The 21052-nt window shown below is 44.7% G+C and overlaps 1 protein-coding gene across 2 annotated transcripts in view; it reads left to right on the forward strand.

Annotated features, from left to right (window-relative positions):
* Positions 1 to 4106: 4106 nt before the first annotated feature.
* The window catches only part of LOC142785383 (uncharacterized), a 255405-nt gene continuing 238459 nt past the window's right edge, over positions 4107 to 21052 (forward strand). The window contains exon 1 of one of the 2 annotated variants that reach the window (XM_075883863.1): positions 4107 to 4244. The gene's annotated coding sequence lies outside the window, so the exon portion shown is untranslated. The remainder of the gene's footprint in view (positions 4245 to 21052) is intronic. The other variant, XM_075883864.1, reaches the window with a different exon arrangement.

Consider the following 21052-nt stretch of genomic DNA (forward strand, 5'->3'; position numbering starts at 1 on the left):
GTTTCAGGGCCCCTTTATGGAAAGTCTAGCTTCAGCTCCTTTGGAAAACAATTTTCGAGGTAAGTTCGTATTGTTTTTTTTTTTTCAATATGCACTGCGCACTCTGCTTTGACACTTGTCGTTGTGATAATTTTTTAAAGTAGGTATCGTATGAGCATGTATTTTAAGAAGAACAGCTTCAAGCACAAAATAAGGCAAATTTCACTACAACGAAACAAAATAAGTAAGCAATCTAAGGCAAAAACATTACTCCACCTAAGCCAACTGCATTTTCACAGAAATATGAGGAGGCTGACCAGTTTACTCAACTTAAAGGTACATACGAACGTCCAGAGACCACAGAAGCTGATACACGTGGCAGCGTCACGACGTGCCAGTGCCTCCTCCTTGAAATTTTCTTTCCTCCTTTTCTGCTCACAGGCTAGCGTTGTTCCATTGCTCAGGTCAAAACTACGTCTTAGCACTGTTTGCACTCCGGTCTTCTGCAAAAAAAAAAAAAAAAACTGCATTCACAGCTATGGCAGCACGACTGAAAACAGAAAAAAAGATGCAGCCGCAGGATAGCAATCTCTCCCATCATCATCACACAAAAAATACTGCTAGTTTTTTTAAAGGGTACCTTCTCCTTTCTCTCTTTCTTTCACTACAATGTTCCCTCCGTCTTAAAATGTTTAGTCGGGCTGTCATATTGGTTAACTTCACCTCTCCCTTCCCCCTTCCACAGAAACCTCGAGCGCTGCACGACTCGCCCTGCCAAACAACTTGTCTTCTTGTTTTCTTTTTTTTTGCATTCCTCGTTCCCAGTTTTGTAAGTTTCTTTCGCCCCTATCTTTTTTTTTCCTGAAAGCAGCACGTCCCTCGATGAGTCCAGTATACGTCTAGATGAATATCTCAGATACCACTTATCCAATCGCAATAACCTTTTTTCCGGTATGAGTGCGTTTATGCGTTCTAAACATCAGTACCAAACGCATTACCTTACCTCAATTCAATGCATTTATAAAAATTAACAATGATTTCAGTTAATAAAGCTTTATAAGTTTAGCTTAGATATTCTATCAAAACAACTTTCATGCAGTGGTTGACCTCGACCTGGCGCTTATTGCAATGGGAAGTGGACAAATGGTACCGTTTATGTGTGCCAACAAGACAAAAAATATCTTTTAAGCAGTTAGGTTTACTTCTAACATTTATTACCGTTTGACTTGATTCAGTTACTTGATTCAGTTTAGCAAACTTGTTATGGCGTAAATGTAGCACAAAGAAGAACGAGGACAAGAAAGTGAACAATCACTAGCGCTTGTGGTGTTCACTTTCTTTATCTCGTGCTTTTCTGCTCTACTTTTACGCCCTAATGAATCAGTACCAACTCGCTCACCTCTCTACCCAAGTTATGTTAGGAAAAAAAACATAGTCGAAACAACGTATTATAGGAATTCCGCTAACTTTTCACTGAGGTCTTGTAAAATAGCCTATATTTATCACATGTTTGGTTTACCAACCCAACAATATCTAATCTAAGCAATACGTGACAAGAATAGCACAGGTAATTTAAGGAGAGCTCACTCACCATTTTTTCGCTGCACCAACTATACTGAGGTCTCTCAACGCTCGCGAGGTCACTATGTGTCGTTCGCTGCCAGGCACCATCACACGATTACCGTTCACACATCTCCCTCCTGTAGTTGATAACCTTCGTTGCTGCTTGTGGCTTGTGATATCAAGGTGTTCAGAATGGTTTCCTTTTCTCCAACGTGGCCGAACGCTTCGCGCAATCCTCACTGCACCAGCTCTGTCCACGCCATGTTGGTTGGTGGGGAACAAACTCCCAGCGGTGAGGCTGCCTACGTCACTCCTCGAACAGCCAATCAATACCACTGAGCCATAAGCGAAAGTAATTGGGGAGCATCCACCCGAGCAAAACCAGTGTACCGGAGCATTTCCGGAGCAGTCATAGGAGCATAATCAGCGGATTGGCCCCGTTTTCCTCTGTTTTTTTTCCGGCGCCCACCAGGGGAAAACGGTGAAAAACAAATGTATTTGCTCTGGTACAATCCGGTTTGAGTGAGGCTACCGGAGCAGAGCCTGCCATCATTCCCCAATTCTTTTCAGCTGGGTATGTTTTTCTTTACAGTGTGTCATTTACCTTGTCGTCAATTTACGTCACGCGATGCCAAATATGATGTATGTGCAGCGGGCGAAATAGCCGCGAGCGCGGTATGTAGTCATGTTTTACATGACACGCATGTCAGAATTATGATGTTTGGACGTGTCAATTGCCTTTGTCATCCGTTCGCATCATGAAATCCCAAAATTGGTATATACGGAGCAATCGACACGGCCTCGAGTGCATCATCAGGGTGGTATGTAGTCATGCTGTCACATGACACGCATTGCATGATTATCATGTTTGCGCCAGTCTTATACCTTTCTCATCCATTCACGTGCCATAACACCAAATTTGGTATATGTGAAGCTATCAAAACGGGGGCGAGAGCATCATGAAAGGCTCAGAAATTGGGGGCCCTTAAGCTTCGCCTTTAATGGCGCGTTCAAACTTGGCCTCGAAGAGAGCGAAATCAACGAAACTGTCTGGAAACTGGCTCGTTTCGCCGCCCAAGCAGCTGGAAAATCACGCCGCGCGGCCTGCGCGCAAGAATCGCTCCATGACCGATTTTCCCGCCGCGCAAAAACGGATCCGATTACCGTTTCACAGCCTTGGCTACGCTAGATAAAACCACGTGACCTAACCAGCTGGCTGCAGTTTCAACATGGGGCACAGGCGTCAGCGGTGGGCCACATAGGCTCAAATCACGAACTACCCGTTTATGATTTGTAATTAGTGGTAGTTCGTGAAATCACGAACTACCTATAATTCGAAGCTCCATTGCTTTTTACAGCGAAAGCTGTTATGACACTGGTCACACGTGACACCGTAGTTGCCTGCCGCTGCCGCTGGTGTCCGTAACAAGTATCGACAAAAAAACTCAGTAGATGAAAGCGCCAATTACATATTGGGATTTCAACACGGATCCGCTGCGTGCCGGCCCAGTATTGTATCACTGAGCCACGACAGTGCTCTGAACTCGTTTCTAGACTGGCCTTATGCAAGCTTGATGTCGAAGGAAGAATCGTGTTAGTGTGAATAATAAAGAATTTTAGAACATCAAAGGAGCAGCCAGGTGCCACACGATGGGAATTTCGTGACGAGTGGGCCATGCAATGCTCCAGCCTATTAGGAAACTTCCTCTTGATCACCTATACACTGTCGCGCATACCCACTTCACGCATATTTATTCATTGTCGTCAGCCACTGCACAAAAAATTGCAGAAAATTGATAACAAGTTCATAGCGGATACCAAGTTTCCCCAAAGAGTGACAAAGGATATCATCTTGAATACTAAACAAAAATTTCGTACATATATGGCGTAGTGGGTACCCAGCAAGTTATCTTGTAGCAGTTACCCAAAGAGTGTTTAGAAAAGGCTCCGAAAGGCCGCTCTTCTAGCTTTCGCTACGACGGCGACCCGCGTACCGCGAAGGCCAGGCGTATTTTTTTTAACTGTCGTTCTTCCCTTGAATGTTGTGATGAAGCCCATCTTTAACCTCGATGGCAAAGTTGTCGATGTGTCGTAGTATATTCTGTAAAGTGGTTTAAATTTTGATGAATGCGTTCACAACAAGGCCTTTCGTGCCAACCTGGCCACCGATTTCCCAACAGTGTGCCTTGTGCATAGCAGTTCTGCTGGTCGAACATCTTTGCAGTGGAGTGGTTTATGAAGTTTTTTGAATAAAGAGTGCTGTGAATGCGAATATCGGAAAAATAACTTAATGTTAAATGCCGAGCTTTACGATTCTCACTGGTTTACCAATATGCCAAGTTCTGTCACGCCTAAATAAACGCGCCCTTCTTTCACGGAGCAAGTGTATGGGAAAGTAACAGCAAACGCTGGGCGATTCCAAATGATGTCCGAGGGCAATAAAAAAAACAGCTTAGCCGTTTTCGTGGCTAGGAGTGATAATTAAAAGGGCCAGGTAGTCGCCCGATACTGCTATTTGCCTAGTGATATTTGCCTTCGCACATGTTGCACTAAGATGTCACTTGCAGTTATTAACTTTTGAGGAACAATATAAGTGGAAGTATTCAGCAGGAAACTTTCATCTTCATAAACGCCCATACTCGTGGGATGCTGGTTCACTGATAAGTTGTTGTAGGGACATTAAACCTGTATCCCCTGACTAGGTAAGTCTACGACAACGCAATATTATCTTTACTTTGTCAACGTGACATCAAAGCGACAGGTGACATGGCGGGGTTTATTCCACTGTACAAGTGGCAGCTGGTAGGACAAGGCATATCAATAAAAAATAACTAGGTGGCGTGCTCCACTGTCTCCATGTGCAACTCAAACTTGCTGCAAAAGCCACGCTGTCACTTCTTGTTGTGTTAACGTAATTATATGTGACCAAGGCTTAAAGTCAGGGGACCCAGGAGACCCCAGTGCACTTTCTAATTTTTAAGGAGAGGCTGAACGCCTCCCCCATCGCCTAAATTGTCGACTGTAGATCTGAGGTGATCTTTTGACAAACACTGATGGAGAATGCAAATGACTTCTTTGGAGGCCCACCAGGTGGCAATCAGAACGCAATTTTCGGCAACTAAGAACTTTTCTTTCTTTAAATTGTGTATGGACCATACGGCCATAAATGGGTGATTGTCTGTGTCCCCTACCTTAATCGGAGGTGTATATATGTGTGGCCACCAGTAGAAAGCTCCCTCCAATAAAGAAAGAACTTAAGCCCTGCATGCGACATAAAAACTTGAGGTACAACAACTGGAAGATGTTCGCGATCTCTCAAGGCGACTACCTCGTGACGCTGAGAATATGACCGATGATTGTGATGATGGCTCAGATGTGAGACGGCCAAAACTTTATTCATTGTGTGCAGCGGCAAAGTTACGAAACATTGCTTCTTGGACATGTGCCTTGTGGGTATACACTTGTCCTTTATCCAACTGAAACTTAGTTCAGTCGCGTGGCAAAGATACACAGAAAAAACGGCCACTCGTGCATGGTAGTTAAAGATTAGGCCGACTGTACGCCAATAAACTAGAATTACGCCGATGCGACAAATTGTAAAGACGTTCGAAACCTATGTCCATTTATTAGGCAGAGCGAAAGTGACGCGTCTCTTTTTCATTGCACTCAACTTATAACAGGCTCAGAAGGGTAGCAAATTTTGTGATTTGTGAAACATTCTTACATTTGTTTAATTGCAGTAAGTGCGGGAAGGTAATTTCCAACAAGCGTAATTTGTCATCATCAAAATCTTTTATGGCATATTTGCTTCATTTTGAACTACACACTGAATGCCCCTTTAAATTACAATCAGCCTCCATACTTTGCCCTAAATAATTTCAGTTCCTTCAGCAAACTCCCCAATTTGTTTTCACTCACACTAACTTCCGGCCATATTCAGCGGGGGGGGGGGGGGTTAAAGAAGCACTGACATCAAATTTACTCATGTCAAGGTTTTTTCGTCAACGAGTAGCTATCGACCCCCTAACAGCGATTTGCGGCCCAAAACGCATCTGGGTGATGAATGAATATCTCCAATATTGATTAATATATTTTCTACCGAATGTGGTTCAAAATGGGTCAACAACTCGCCAAATTGTAGCGTTGCCAGCGTTACCCCGCGGTCACGTCGAGGCCGCTGCACAGCTGATGCTGCTTCAAGAAAAATTGGTGACGCCCCGCACACTGGCGTTTTGTCTGCTAAAGTGCCAACCACTGGCACGCGTATGCACGCGCCTACGCGTCAAAAGCGTCTAGTCGCGCCTGTGGAGGAAAAGGGCACGCAACCAATGGCACGCGTCAACCGCGTTGACGCCCACGCGTCCAAGGCCGATGCACAATGTTGCTTGATCTTTTGGCTTTGAACTGTCCAAGTTCAGCACAGATTGGCACGTTCTTAACTAGAGCGGGTTTGTATGTTTTAGAGGATATGGGAACACGTTAAAAAATTGGTAGTACTTCACCCACCACAGTTTAAACTATTTTAGAAGTAATTGACATTCCAGTGCCCAAAGTAACTACAGTGGTATGCACCAGAAATCAACATCGGTGCGTGCGCCACTCCCGCGAATGAACATTCACGTCTAGGATACTGTACGTCTATTATAGGCTCCTTAAGGGGGGGGGGGGGGATAGTGTACGTCTATCAAGGTTCTGCTTGAGGAAGGGGGGGCAAAAGTTCGTCACTGTGCCCAGTTCCTATTATGTCCATGTAGGGGCTGACTTAGCACCCCCTCCCTATTAGGTTTATATATGGAGTTGATATTGAGCCCCCCCCCCCCCCTCCTTTCTTCGGTGAATGACGCAGCGGCTGCCCTCCTAATCAGGTTTACAAACCACCAAGTTTCTGTACCTGCACTACCAAATTTATTAACAATATTGTGAATATGCTGACCCCTTCAGTACATTTACACTTCATACTTTAGAGCACTCAACTTAATAATCACGCCTGAAACTTTTTGATCTGACAGATTTAAGTCATAAGACTACAAGTGGAGCCAGAGTAGCAGGCTTTCGGCTAACTTGTGTGTTAGAAATATCCCCTAATGCAACAAAGCACACCTGGGTTTTATTGATACAACAGATATTGGTCATAAGACTACAAGTGGGGCCAGAGTAGCAGGCATTCGGCTAATTTGTGTCTTAGAAATATCCTCTATTGCAACAAATCACACCTGGTTCTTATTGATACAACAGATATTGGTCATAAGATAGGAACGAAATACTGCGTAGAATACCTTTGGGCATTTTTCATAGTCGATATGTGCTCTAATGCAACTAACTGGGCCTGACACTTCATGATGTGGCAGATATCGGTCATAATATTGCAACTGAATCCCGTATGCAAGACTTCTGGATGTTGTCTTTAGTCAAAGTTCCAATATATCGGTCATAATATTAGAACTGAACCCTGTATGGAAGACTTCTGAACGTTGTCGTTAGTCAAAGTATTCTCTGAAGTGAAAAGAACACACCCAACTGCTAATAAAGTCACAGATATCGGTCATAATATTGGAACTGAACCCTGTATGAAAGACTTCTGGACGTTGTTTTTAGTCAAAGCATTCTCTAAAGTGACAAAAACGCACCCAACTGCTCATAAAGTCACAGATATCGGCCATAATATTCGAACTGAACCCTGTATGGAAGACTTCTGGACGTTGTCTTTAGTCAAAGTATTTTCTAAAGCGACAAAAACGCACCCAACTGCTCATGAAGTCACAGACATCGGCCATAATATTGGAACTGAACCTCTAATATCTTCTATAGCAAGAAACCGCACCTGGCTCTTAATGATACAACAGATACTGGTCATAAGAATGGAACCAAGCACTGCGTAGAATGCCTTTGGGCGTTTTTTTGTAGTCAAGATATGCTCTAACGCAACTAGCTGTACCTGAAACTTTCATAAGACAGATATTGGTCATATTACTGCAACTGAACCTTGTATGAAAGACTTCTGAACGTTGTCTGTAGTTAAAGTATTCTCTAAAGCGACAAACCGCACTCAACTCTTCATGGAGTCACAGATATCGGTCATAATACTGGAACTGAACCCTGCATGGAAGGCCGCCAAATTGTTCTCCAATGCAATAAAACTCACCCGACACTTCATGATGCAACAAATATTAGTGGTCATATTGGAACTGAGCACAGCGTAGAACACTTTGGGATGGTTTATTTTTTTTTTCAAATACGGCAGCCCAATGTGAGGCTACTGCAAAAGTGGTGTACATATATACAATATGAAAGCATTTAAACAGTAATATCAAAATAAGTGTGTCAACTTAAACATATATCACTACCCCCTGGAGGCACCCCGGTAGGATATGAGAGAAATGGAATATTAGGATACAAGTGCCTCTAAAAAGTCAGACACACTGGTATCACAAACCAAACCAAGTAGATAATTCCAGTGTTTGATAACTTTATATGAATGTGTTAGAGAGCACTACAAATGAATTCTAACCTGGGTGGTGATTGCGGATCAGTGCTGTGTTGAAGGCCTTAGCACTTTGCTGGTAGTTTTTATACCCTTTAACATCTACAAAATGCATCTGACACTTCTTGATGAGACAGACATTGGTTTTGAGATTGCAGCCAAGCACTCTGTAGAAGGCTTTCACATGTCTATAGACAAAAATACCCTATATTGCAATAAAGGATTCCCAAAATTTTTGATGGGACAGATACCTGTCATAGGATTGCACCAGAGCACCGTACAGAAGTTTTGGCAAGTTTTTTAACATAGCTAAACTGAAAATCTTGATATTTTAAATATGCTTAAGTGCATGCATACGTAGTTCATGCTAATGTGTATAATAAAAAACTGAAAAGAAATGAAGCAGTTCTTTGAAACGCATACAAAGATTCAATGTTCAAAACCATATAATAATACCTTCAGTTCATTACAGTCTGGAGGAAAAGATATATACATGCACAGTTCTGAAAGGTAGTAAGTCACATGAGGTACTTTCTGCATTTCTTCTATACAAAGTGCAGTACAGTACTAGTGCACTTTCATTCATACTGTGCATACATGTGGTGACCTTCTCTTCCTACTATCGTGTCATCGTGCAGCTGATTTGAAATCAAGTGCTTCTGACAAGGTTTTCAGTTGTCTGTCCTGCTGTAAACAAAACGCGTATTATATTATAGTAAACTGTAAAACGATGGAGAAGCGCCATTGTATGCCTATAGCTATGAGTATCAGAATGAACTATTAATTGAGAATGTGTGTGTTAGAATGCCTTCAAACAACGTATGTGCTAGTGAGCATGGCAGAGAAGCAGAACAAACGAGAAGTGAAATAGCAGGCAATACCAGCAGCACTTAATCAAGCATTATTTTTCGATTACCACAGCAACGCACGTTCGAGTTTCTATCTTGTATATGAATGGAAATGAGACCGCTGACAGCTGAATGTGTCAGCGTCGCTGGTACCCGACACGAAGTCACATCACACTGCTACCAACCAGCGCACGCTTGTTATTAGCTTGGAAACACACGAAAACGATTAGCACCGAAGCCAATGAATGTTTCAGCGTCAAACAATTCGCGAACGCACTTATATAAGTACGTACGATTTCAGATCACCGAAATGTGCTGGCTAGTGCGAGGTTCGCTTTCAGCGATGATGCATACCGATGTTGAAAACGGCCCCACCGTGGTGGTCTAGTGGCTAAGGTACTCGGCTGCTGACCCGCAGGTCGCAGGATCGAATTCCGGCTGCGGCGGCTGCATTTCCGATGGAGGCGGAAATGTTGTAGGCCCGTGTGCTCAGATTTGAGTCCACGTTAAAGAACCCCAGGTGGTCAAAATTTCCGGAGCTCTCCACTACGGCGTCTCTCATAATCATATGCTGGTTTTGGGACGTTAAACCACACATATCAATCAATACTGAAAACAAACACAGTGCAGATAAAAACTCCTCCGTATGGACTACGCAATGTTTCGGGCGTCGTACATGGTGTCTATGTAGCGACGGAAACTATCGTAGATTTTTTTCAGCCGATGTTCCTCGCATGTGCTGGTTCATACAAACTAGAAGGTAGAGGCCTACGCTGGATGCAGTTGACACCGCTCTGAACGTTGAATTGCCGCTCTGACACCGCTCTGAAGACACCGCTCTGAATGGCCTCCACGGTAGGCGAGGGCTCATGCTCAAATCTTCGACCCTCCGAAGTCTGTTTACACTCGTTTTCAGCACAGAAAATCACAGATCAAAGCGCAAGAACACCGACATGCTCCAGTAGTCTGTGCGATGTTTTCGCTCGGCCGGCGATCGCACTCGGGACCAGCGCAAGCATAGCCGGCTGGCATCCACTGCATTTGTCGGCGTCGCTCGAACTCGGCACGAAACCGCGTCACGCTGGTAGCACTCGCAGTCGTTCGTCGTGTCATTGTCGTTCTAGATTACGAAGCGGTCATTCAGGCACGTTTGGAGTAGTTTGCGTTTTTGCTTCCAGCACTCGGCCTTGCCTTCGAAGTGGCGGCCATTAGGCCTAACATTCGGAGGCATCGCGGCCCCTGGTTGGTTGGCGCCGCTGTACGCCTGGTGACGTAGCGTGCACGTGGTAAACATATCAAGCCCGGCTTGATCCCTCGCGCCTCCTCGCGTATGCCCCTCCGACGCCGACGCCGAGAGGAGCATTTGACGCTTTTGACGCGTAGACGCGAGCATACGCGTGCCAGTGGTTGGCACTTAAGAGCGCACGTGCAGTCAGTACAGCTGTGTCTCTGACGATGTAGACTAAAGCCCCTGCATGCGTTTTCCGCCGGCTAGGTTAAGTAGCGCCAACTCGTTGTTCCCTTTTCCCTTTAGGCCCGGCCATGAGAAGGGGCCTCGTACTGCCATTAAAACCCAACTGGTTCGCCTACACAGGATTTAACCTGTAGCAGCTCGGCGCAAAGTGGAGCGAGCAAATGCGGCTGTTCTTCACAGGAGTCGAGTCTCTCTGTTCATGGGCGCGTACAAAGTGAACCTACAGGCTGCGTTGAGGTTCGTGGCTTGGAAAGGGTGGTTCCCCAACATTTTGACACGCATTGTCACTCTGAATGATCGTACTCATGCTGTGGAGCACACGTCAAATCAGTCGATGCGACACGACGAATTACAGGCACGCTTCAACACAGCAAGAAGAGCCATTAGTGAGAGCATGTCCGGGAGTCGGCTCCTAACACTCAGATCGTCGATGTGATTGTTACTAGCGTATCGTCACTCAGGATGCTATTTGTGGAATGTATCACATTGAACATGTAGCAATAGTGTCGATATCGCAGGACAGTCTATTTAACGTTTTTTTTTCGTAGGTTTTCCGCGCAGTTTGACATCAAAATAAAATAACTTCCACGCGACGGATGCCGTTCAAATTTGGCTGAAAAGACCTATGCAAACGAAGTGATCGAATGATAGGCCCATCTCAACCTTGAAATATGATGTCAGCGTTCCTTTAAGTTTAAGGTATGAAGATAAAAGTGCCCCCTCGAAAGGGTTTCTTTCATGGGAGGACACCTCAGCGGTAGCGCACAGGGGCAAGAGAAAAGGGAGTGAAAGGGAGGGAGATAGAAGTGGGAGGTTGGAAAAAGGAAAGAAAAAAGAAAACACCGGTATGTATTCTCTTTTTTCTTGGTATAGACGCCACTGATTTGCATCACCACCTGTTGCTAAGTGGCCGGCATAAGTCCTTTTATTTCTCTTGATGTCAATTAGAATATCTGTCATTTCTGTTCATCGTCCCAGAAAAAAAAGATAACAAAGTGTAAGGTTTTTACATTATTTCCGTGATAGAAAAACGCAGTTCTAGTACAGAAAATTTTCAGTAAACGGTTCGAAGAAATAGTGAAAACTAATTCATTGGTCTTATGTAGGCAGACAAACTATACAAGCAAAGTCATTGATTCCACCTCCATAAACATGGGAAGCTGACGTTTAGTATAAGTAGTACCTAAGTATAGGGCTAGTGTACTATTCGTTCCTTCTTGCGCCAAGTACTTGCACGCTTCACGCAGTACTCACTTCGCCGCAAGCTAGTCTCTTCCACTTGGTGGCGCTACCTTGCTGATATCTTCGCAGTTTTGTCTACGCGAAATGTTAGAGGAAAGCCAACCTTCGCACAAGCAGTTATTCCATTGCATGCATGGCAATTAATACCACAAGATACTGCTTCACTTCACAACAGCAGCCTAACGGTGCACTTCATCGGCATAGAAACCCGAGATAATATGTCTCAAGGGAAAGTCTATGTCACAATAAAACGATATTTTAGAGGCTAGTCACATGTCGGCCCTTAAGGGGGCACCAAAGTTGTCTGAAAAGTTTTCTTTCTCGGTGCACTGCGAGGTCCTTAATCTTTTTTCCGGAGTTTTCTGTTCCCCCTACATTTCAAGCCTATGTGCAACCAGAAATATGCAAATAATGTTTTTTGAGGAAGACGAGCAGCTTGGCTGTGGAGATTTGACAGTGCCATCCAAATGCGACCCAGCTCATCCACATTCTTTACTGAACATCCATTTCATGAGCACGCTTGCACGTTAGCAGTTGTCTTAGATGTATATAGTTTCGCACACTTCAAGAATTCGTAGTTCATCAAGCGCTGTTTTCACTGTGATAAAAGATTCATCATTGTGTCTTTAGTTCACATATTGATTTTTAACACTATTTTAATATTGTTTGGCAAATTATTCGCTCACTTCTTTGCACGAAAGTTTCTCAAGGCCTGGTCTACCAAGACTTCAATGACGCACCACTGAAGCAAAAAAAAAACCACGTTGTAATGGAATTAATGTCAAAACAATTAGTGCAATCAGAAATGAAAGAAAAAAGTTCCGTCAACGGGAGTCGATCCCACGACCTCTTATTCAGCGAGAAAAGCTGCCGGGTCCTCTTTTAAGCATTAAAACGCCCCTTTTATATCTAACAGTGTCCTAGTAAAACTCAACCTTTTAACCACTCCCTCTGTTCTTAGAGCAGAGCTATCTAAGCTGCGTAGCCGCTGTTGCTACAGAAGGGAGTGGAAGGTTGGTTGCATGATGTCCGTCTTGTCTTGTCGTGGCTGCTGCTGCTTGTTCAGGGATGGAGATCAGCGACTTTCGATACGTTGCAACAAGTCGACTTTAAGTACAGGAACTTATATACAAATTTACAAGACTCTTTACCATTTGAACCGTCGCACTTTGCCTCGGCAGAGCCGGTAGTGCAGAGCACTGTTTGCTGCGACCAGAACGACTGTGAGGAAAAGGGAGCCATGTTTTCACTTCTCGGTTTCCCCTCCCAATTCTCCTCACGGCCAACCAAAACAATTCAGTTCGTTTATTGGACAGAATAAATACACTTGTTGCAGTCCTCTCCTCTCGCTCTCTTATTCAAGCACTCCACCTCTCGGTCCGAGAGAGAGTGATGAAAGGATCGGCCTGCACACGACGTTCCGCGAACTGTGCGAAGGCACATGATGGTGGCGGCGTTTGGTTGCGGGCCCGTGCCATTACTGCGAGATGACTACGCTGTCCAGTGTGAGAGCCATTTCGTGGACTCTAACCAAGATGGATGGGTGTCGATACGCTGGATGTCTTCACGTCACGCGCCGGTCCTCCACTGGCCGGCGGCCGCTTAGCTGGTTGTTAAAAACGGTGACAGACCGCGGTCTTTTTTACTAAAACGGGCTCCTTAAGCCGGGATTATCGTTTCCTGAAAACCGGCTCATTGGAAAGCACACCCTTTTATGTCAAAGAAAACTCACCCTCTTTGCCTGCGACGCCTGACCTTACAAGCCTTTCCCGAAATTTGCGCAAGCGCTCGAATGCAGCTACCCGACTAACAACATAAAGGAAATTTTAGAAGCTTCTTGCGGTGTGGTTCTTCAAGTTCGCCATCAATTGAGGGGGCAAACAACTAATGTTTTCGCGAAAAGGTGAACAGGCAGATGGCGTCACTGGTGCAAGTCACTTTCACCGTCAAGGCCGAAGATGGAGGAAACGTCTAAGTCTTAGAATGTTCCAATACATTTTCCGCGACGGAAGATTGTGGGAGACGGCAAGAGATTTGTGACAAACAAATTGGTAGTGCCCGCCGAAATATTTAGGACAGCGAACGGCAACGCGTGCCTCTTGCGGCATTGGAATGTTTGCAAAGGCGTAAACAACACTGCAGGCTTAGAGACATCGGCTCAAGACACGGGAACAAAGGCTGCGCTAGTCAAGGGTATGTTGATGTCGTCGGCGACAAACAGCTTGTTCAACCCAAGCTTCGGAGACGCGGAACACAACGCAAAGAATACCAGTACAGCACGAGCATACTCGATAACCGCATGATTACGAGACAGAAAATCCCAGCCGATGATCACAACATGAGAACACGCCTGTAGCACAAGAAATTCAACGGTATACAAAATATCTTGGATGAGAACGCGGGTGGTACAGGCAGCTTATGGTCGAATATGGTGAGCACTGGGGATACGGAGGGACAATCCCTTTGTCGTCGTGGTAACCTTCCCAAGCAGGCGGCAATCTTTTAAATCAGTTACTGAAATGCCAGCAGTGTCCACAAGCGCAAGGGTACGATAACCATCCACAAAAACGTGGATGAGGTTTGTCGGGGAAATGCGAGGACTTGATTCTTTCGACGACAACGCAGTTTGTGCCTCAGGAACTTGCGGCATCTATTTTTCCGCGTCTGAAGGGCAGGGTCGACGGCGCATAGGTGACAGGGAGCGACGTCGGGGAGATGGAGACGGGTGACTGACTGAAGTGGTGCGGTCGGGTGAAGAGGATCCTTGTTGCCGTGCTGTGTCGTTAAAGCGCCGAGAGTCATGCGATAATTTTTGCATGGTGTCGCTGTGAACGAGAGGGCGGCGGCAGTGGTTTTCTGCGGTGCGCCATGGATTTGGAAACACCGCAATTGGCCGGCTGAACGGAGCCGGTGAAGACCGAACACGGACTGGTGGGGTAGCATAAGCAGGCTTTCGAAGTGCTCTGGCTGCAACGACTTGCACATACATCAATGGTGCGGCCTCCAGAGGGGGTGAACGAGTGAAAGGCAAAGCGTCAGCTACCTCATCTTGTATGACGTGCCTTATGGCCGGGGCCAGATGATCTGGGGCTAGAGGATGCGTTTGTGCTGGTTCGAGCATGCTCAATAAAATGGAGAGCTGCCGAGGAACCTCCTCACGCACGAACTGCTTTATGCGAGCCAACATATCATTATGGTCTCCGAGAGTCAAGGTGGCGATCGAGTAACGTTGTTGCAGAGAGCTCCGTGTTTGGGCGCGTTTCTTGCGCCGTTCACCAAAACCCTGGCACAAACTGACGAGATCGGCTGTGGTTTGTGGGTCCTTGGCTAACAACATTTGAAATGCGTCATCGCATATGCCCTTGAGGATTTGTTTGATTTTGTCTGCTTCGAGCATCGCTGGGTTTACCCGCTTGCACAAGTCAACAACGTCTTCAATGTAGCTGGTGAAGGTCTCTCCTGGCTGTTGAGCGCGGTCATGAAGTCATTGTTCTGCGCAGAGTTTTCGCACAGCAGGGTGGTCATTTTGAAAAGGGGGTCTTGAACGAATCCCAGCTGGCAATGTCGGCTATGTGATTGCGCAACCAGAGACTGGCGACGCCGGACAAGTAAAAGCTTACATAGGTCAGCTTAGCCACATCATCCCACTTGTTCGCTGCGCTCACCTTGTGGTAAGTAACCAGCCACTCCACAACGTCTTGGCTGTCAGTGCCGGTGAAGATCAGTGGGTGACACAGTGGTCACACGCCGGGACATGTAGAGGTGGGAACTTGGGAGGTACCTTGGATGAAGGATTCTTCCGGCATTGCTGACACTGGAGGCAAGGAGTGACTTCGGAGTTCCAACTTCGAAGACTACCAGTCACCGTCCCGAGATCGGCTCTTCGTCGTAGTCGTCTTCTAGCTGCTCCGACTAGATACTGTCACTCTCCCTCTTCCATACAGTACATATTATATATATATATATATATATATATATATATATATATATAGAGAGAGAGAGAGAGAGAGAGAGAGAGAGACAGACAGACAGAAATAAGCGTAATTCACACAACGAACGTTTCAGCAAACTGTGCCGAAACGTTCGTTGTGTGAATTACGCTTTTTTCTACACTATGAGAGCCAGCATGATACTTCTTATATTGTCACGGACTCGTGACGTGGCCGAAGACACAAAACTTTATGTTGGGATTCAACAGTTTATTTGGGCGAACCTGTGCCCGGTAAACTGAAAGTGTGATTATAGTAGCAGTCTTGCACAGATAGCAGTGAACGGAGCGTCGGCCGTCGATCAACTTCTGACAAGTGGCGAAGCGCGTCGGCATTTATATTTTTGCCATTGAATGTTCTAGCGTTATCGCTGCCCTGTTGAAGATCCTGCGTTGGTGGATGCCTGAATTGTTGGTGGATATGGTGGAAAAACTAGTGAATATGGTGGAAATATTAGTGGATATGGTGGAAATTGTAGTGGACATAATGGCTGATTGCGGCGAAAGTGGAAAATATGATGGCAGATGGTGGTGGTGGCGTGCCAATGGTGGTGACTGTGGAAAATGCCGGTTTATGACGGCTAGAGTGGTAAAAATAGTGGCAGATGGTGGTAGTGGTGGTGGCGAGCCAATAGTGGTGACGGTAGAAAATGTCGGCTCATGGTGGCGAGGCAAAACGTGTTTGGTGGAAGGCTTGGTGAGCAAGGTGGATGACGGCGGCGTAGTGGAAGCTTGGTGGATGATGATGGCATGATGCAAAGCACATGACACTATGTGAAATCACTTATTTGTAGTGTTTTATTCTTGAATGCGCCAAGATATATGTTTATGGTCAAAAGAAACCAACGCAGCTCATTACGCTTTCTAGTACGTTTGTTTTTTTTATTCCTGTGGTGTCAACAACACTTCAATTTTTGTGGAGCATTGAATATGCGGCCGGGAATATGTTTACATTTCGCGCACGTACTTACATCAGTTTTACATCCGTGATGTGTTTCTTTGTTGTGATGTTTAGAAGTCTAGAATTGTCACTGTGCACTTGACAGTAAATGTTTTACATCGGCGCGCAGTTGTCGACCAATAAATGGGCTCCAGTTCGCAATCGACCCTTTCAATGTTAGAACAGAACACACACGGTCACTCGATGTCGCCACGCAAGCAACGTAACTCTGGTAATTATTGCACACTCTATTGTTTAAGTCGTACCTTCAAGTTAACCAAGCGCGTGCGAATATGCATAAACTTTCACTTTCGACATGCATCGAGATGAGCCCCAGCGAATTTGATTTTTACCCCTCTGTTCTACCACCACGATTTCCGCCAAAGGTTAGTCATACCGACCGAGCCTGTACAAGTGTTATCGGTGCTTCTGGGTTTCAGAATACACAATTTTGACGAGTGAAAATGACAATACAGCACAGCTGCGGCATCATTTACCCTAAATTAAGCCTTTCTAATTGTGTACGGTGTCCGCGCAAGAAGCGTTATCGATGCGACGCGCTCGCAGCACTTCCACCAAAGGTTCTCCTCGCCTCACCGACAGCTGCCGGTCTTACTCGCCGGCACTTCACTGGCTCTTATGCGAGAACAAAGACACGTCAATTTGTATGCCTACTGAACTAATATGATAGAATAATGTTTTTGGCGCACTGCATTTGTTTTGGCCAAGCCGTTATGTAGTTTCTTCTAACGACTGAGAAACAGCGGTGCGCTGGCACGACTGCGCTCTGCGTTGCGCGAAAAACATCAGAATCTATTGCGTGAACGTATCTATCGAATAAGCATAGATGCGTCATAACGCCTGAATTGATATCCCTCTTTGGAAGGAGCGAGAAACGGATAATAAACTTTGCAGTAAACACCAACAAACTCTACCTGCTCTTTAGTCCACTGAGTTGTTTTTTTTTCTTTGCGGTTGTAAATTGTAACAAAAACATAGCGCTGTTGCCATTATCGCAGTTGGAATCGTTACAGGCAGCAGTTGTTCGTGTTTAACAAATGTGCAAATTGTAGCAGATGCAGATCCCGTCCCTCCCGAGTAAACAACAAACATAACTGAAGTTAGACAGAGATTTCATGTGTTAACTACCACTTTAACACCCACACTGCCATCTGTTGGCATAGGTTCACGCTCTTTCAAGGCATCTCTCATGCTCGGCTTGACCGTGTATATGTATCTCTAAGCTTATGGTCTTACATTCATAACTATGCTGTAAAGCCCATATTTTTTACAGACCATTGCTTCGTCACCGTTTCTTGGGGTCCTGTAACTTTCGTAAACCCCTTTAAACTTCGACCTATGGAAGCTTAACGTACATTTGTTGCGCGAAGAATGTTTTGTTAAAATAGTAAAAGAATCGGTACAAGAGGTAACACAGTGTCGACAGCTGCTAATTTTCGCTCAATCGGAAAGGTTCAAAGAAAGATTCAAGTATCAGGCACTTAATAATTCGTGCGAAATAGCGCAAAGAAAAAAAGCTGAAAAATGCTATCTTTAAGATTTACTTCATAGCTTCATACTTTTGAAAGTCAACAGCCGGTATTGTACGGGGACGAGATACATGTGATTCGACCACAGATACAAAATCATGATACAAAATTATTCAGAGAAGCAAAGATTCGTTCCCGTGTTACCCATTTCACTGAAGAGGAGCCCACTAAAAATGCCTTGAGGATGAAAATAAATATGCACTTTCTAAACAGATACTGCAAAGTGAGTCGCGGGGTTCCCTTTGCACAGAGACATGTGAAATAAGAGCTGCATTTGAAGATTATTACAAATGTTTGTTCATCGCGGCTGAGCTTCAGGAGAATTTTGAGGAAGAAGCTGACCACTTCATTGCCCTTGTGCCTCGGTTACAAGATGATGATAGGCTCACTGTAGATGAGCCAATAACCACAGAGGAATTTAGATTTGAAATAACAATGTTGCAGAAAAACAAAACTCCTGGCCCAGACGGTCTTAGCGGCGAAATATTCATAGCTTTTCAGGAACTTCTGATACCTTTCCTTGAGCAACATTTTAAGAAGGCTTATGACCGTGGTTAATTTCCTCCTTCTTTCTATCAGAGCCATACAACATTAATCTCAAAATGTGCTGATCCTGACGCATTAAAGAGAGTTAATTATACAGGCCTATATCGTTATGTAAGGTTGACTACAAAATATTTGCTAAATTGTTGACAAATCGGCTACAGACAGTGATTACTAAATGTGTAGGTGACCACCAAACATGTGGGATTCGTGGTCGCTCTATACAGACAAACATTCTTATTGCACTTTCAGTTTTTGAGTGTATTGATGGTAGCATGGAGCAAGTAGCCTTCCTTCAAATAGCCCTTGCGAAAACGTTTGATAAGGTACAGCATGCTTTTTTGTTCCGGCTCTTAAGACACCTGCAGTTGGGTGATGTACTATACAATGGTATTTCACTCTGTTATAAGAAGTGCACAACTAGGCTACTTGTAAATCGCACACTTTTCAATATAATAGAGTTAAATTCATCTGCACGTCATGGATGTCCGCTGTCACCTTTGATTTTTGCAATTTATCTGGAACCATTATGTTTAGGTGTGCTTCTAAAGTTCACCATAAGAGGCTACCGATATCATGCTGAGAAATTTAAAGTCATGCTTTAAATGCATTAAATTTAAAGAAATTTAAAGTGGTGATAAACCCAGCATTCAAGAAGCAGTCATCACTCCTTTTTGTTTCTGTGAAATCGCTGGCGCCAGCATAAATTTTGGTAAAAGTTGTTGTTCTGGCTAGGCTTGTGGGCCCAAACTCCTTCGGTCTTCGCAAATATTCATTGGAATGCGACTCCTATGAAATACCTTGGTGTGCCTCTCGATAACTATCGTAACAGTGGCCCACACTGGACCGCTGCGATAACTACAATCCGCCGAAAGGTGGCAACTTGGCACGGACGGGAGCTTTCTATTTTTTCCAGAGTGAAAGCGTGCAATTTATTCCTTGTATGAAAGCTTATTTATATTCTGCAGGTGTTGCATTGCTCTCGGGTACACATTGAAGCCTTTCTTAAAATATTTGCTTGCTTTATTTGGAGCTCTTCCTGGGAACCCATGAGAAGAGACAATCTTTTTCTTCCACTTGAAAAGGGTGGTCTCGGCCTTGTGCATTTGTTCGTGCGACAGTTGATGTTGCGAATTTTTTACCTCAAGGATGTGTGCCTCCCATTTCTATTAGCGGTTCTTCGTAACCGTCTATGTTACCACCTTCCTTTTATTTATGTCTCAACAAGCGTTGCTAAGGAATTGCCGTTGCGGGGATTCCTAAAAGAAATTGTTGATACTGTCAGATTTTTTAAAGCCGGGTTTACCTTACAGTACTTTTATACTTTTGACAGAACAAATTTAACCGCTGCACTTGTGAATAACCTTTTCCCCGAACCTGTTTATCGAAAGCCATATTCGCTTTTGCCTGGTCACGATGTATTATTTCGTGTACGTAGAATGTGTATATCTCCTTCAGCGAAAACATTTTTCTTTAAACTGCACACTTGCACGCTGCCAGTGAAACCGAGGCTGAATGAAAAATCAATATACGTACCCTGGAGAGTGAATTGTAGACTCTGCAAACAATTTGAGACTATAGAGCATTGTTTCATTTATTATCGTGACGCTTTTTATTTTTCGGACATTCTAAAAAGAACAATAAGAAAAGAACTTCCAATCACAGCTCATGGTTTTACGTTTCTTCCGTTCAAAAAGAGTCTGACTGATAATACTCCTCACGACCTGTTTAATTTGTTGTGACTTTATTTATTATGGAAAAGTCGCATGATGGATAGACACGCCGAGCCACCACGGTCGACGAGATCTGTCTTCCAAGAAGCAGCCGCTCAAGTGCGCAGTGTTGTCGAGACTTCTGACCCCGTTCCGGAGTGGCTTCCCGTTCTTGACGCTTGTGTGTGCTTGCCTGACTTCTGATGAAGTATGTTCTGTGTACTTTACTGGTGATAATTCCATTCATTAAAGAAGAAAGTCGGCGTGGCACAATGGTTATTGTGCTCAATTCAGAATTCGGGGATGGCAGGTTCGATTCCCCGCTGTCGCACCTTTTTTTTTTTTGCGGGGGTTTTCTACATCGTTTTTTATACAATTCTTTTTATCATTTTTAGTGGCAGCTTGTCACAGTGGTTTTGACACTGTTTCGCGCTCAGCATTGCCAGCTTGAGCGCGCCATCTACCATCCGCTTCACCATAGCCACCATACACCAGGTGCCACCAACATTTCCACCGCCATAATCCACCAAAATGGTGGATGGTGGAATCCGCCATTCCTATGGTGGACGTTTTTTCAATAGGGTGGCGGTGACGAGTGTTTCAAAATACTCTGTACAGTTCGCGGAGTGGGCTTGATCTTATCGAAATGATCTACTACAGTCCCAAAGCTTCTCGAAAACTGCAGGCGTGGTTTGCGCTGAGAATTGTGTTGTGTATTGGGGCGATAACAAG

The sequence above is a fragment of the Rhipicephalus microplus genome, unplaced genomic scaffold (genome assembly GCF_043290135.1).
Source record: "Rhipicephalus microplus isolate Deutch F79 unplaced genomic scaffold, USDA_Rmic scaffold_21, whole genome shotgun sequence".
NCBI classification, from domain to species: Eukaryota; Metazoa; Arthropoda; class Arachnida; order Ixodida; family Ixodidae; genus Rhipicephalus; species Rhipicephalus microplus.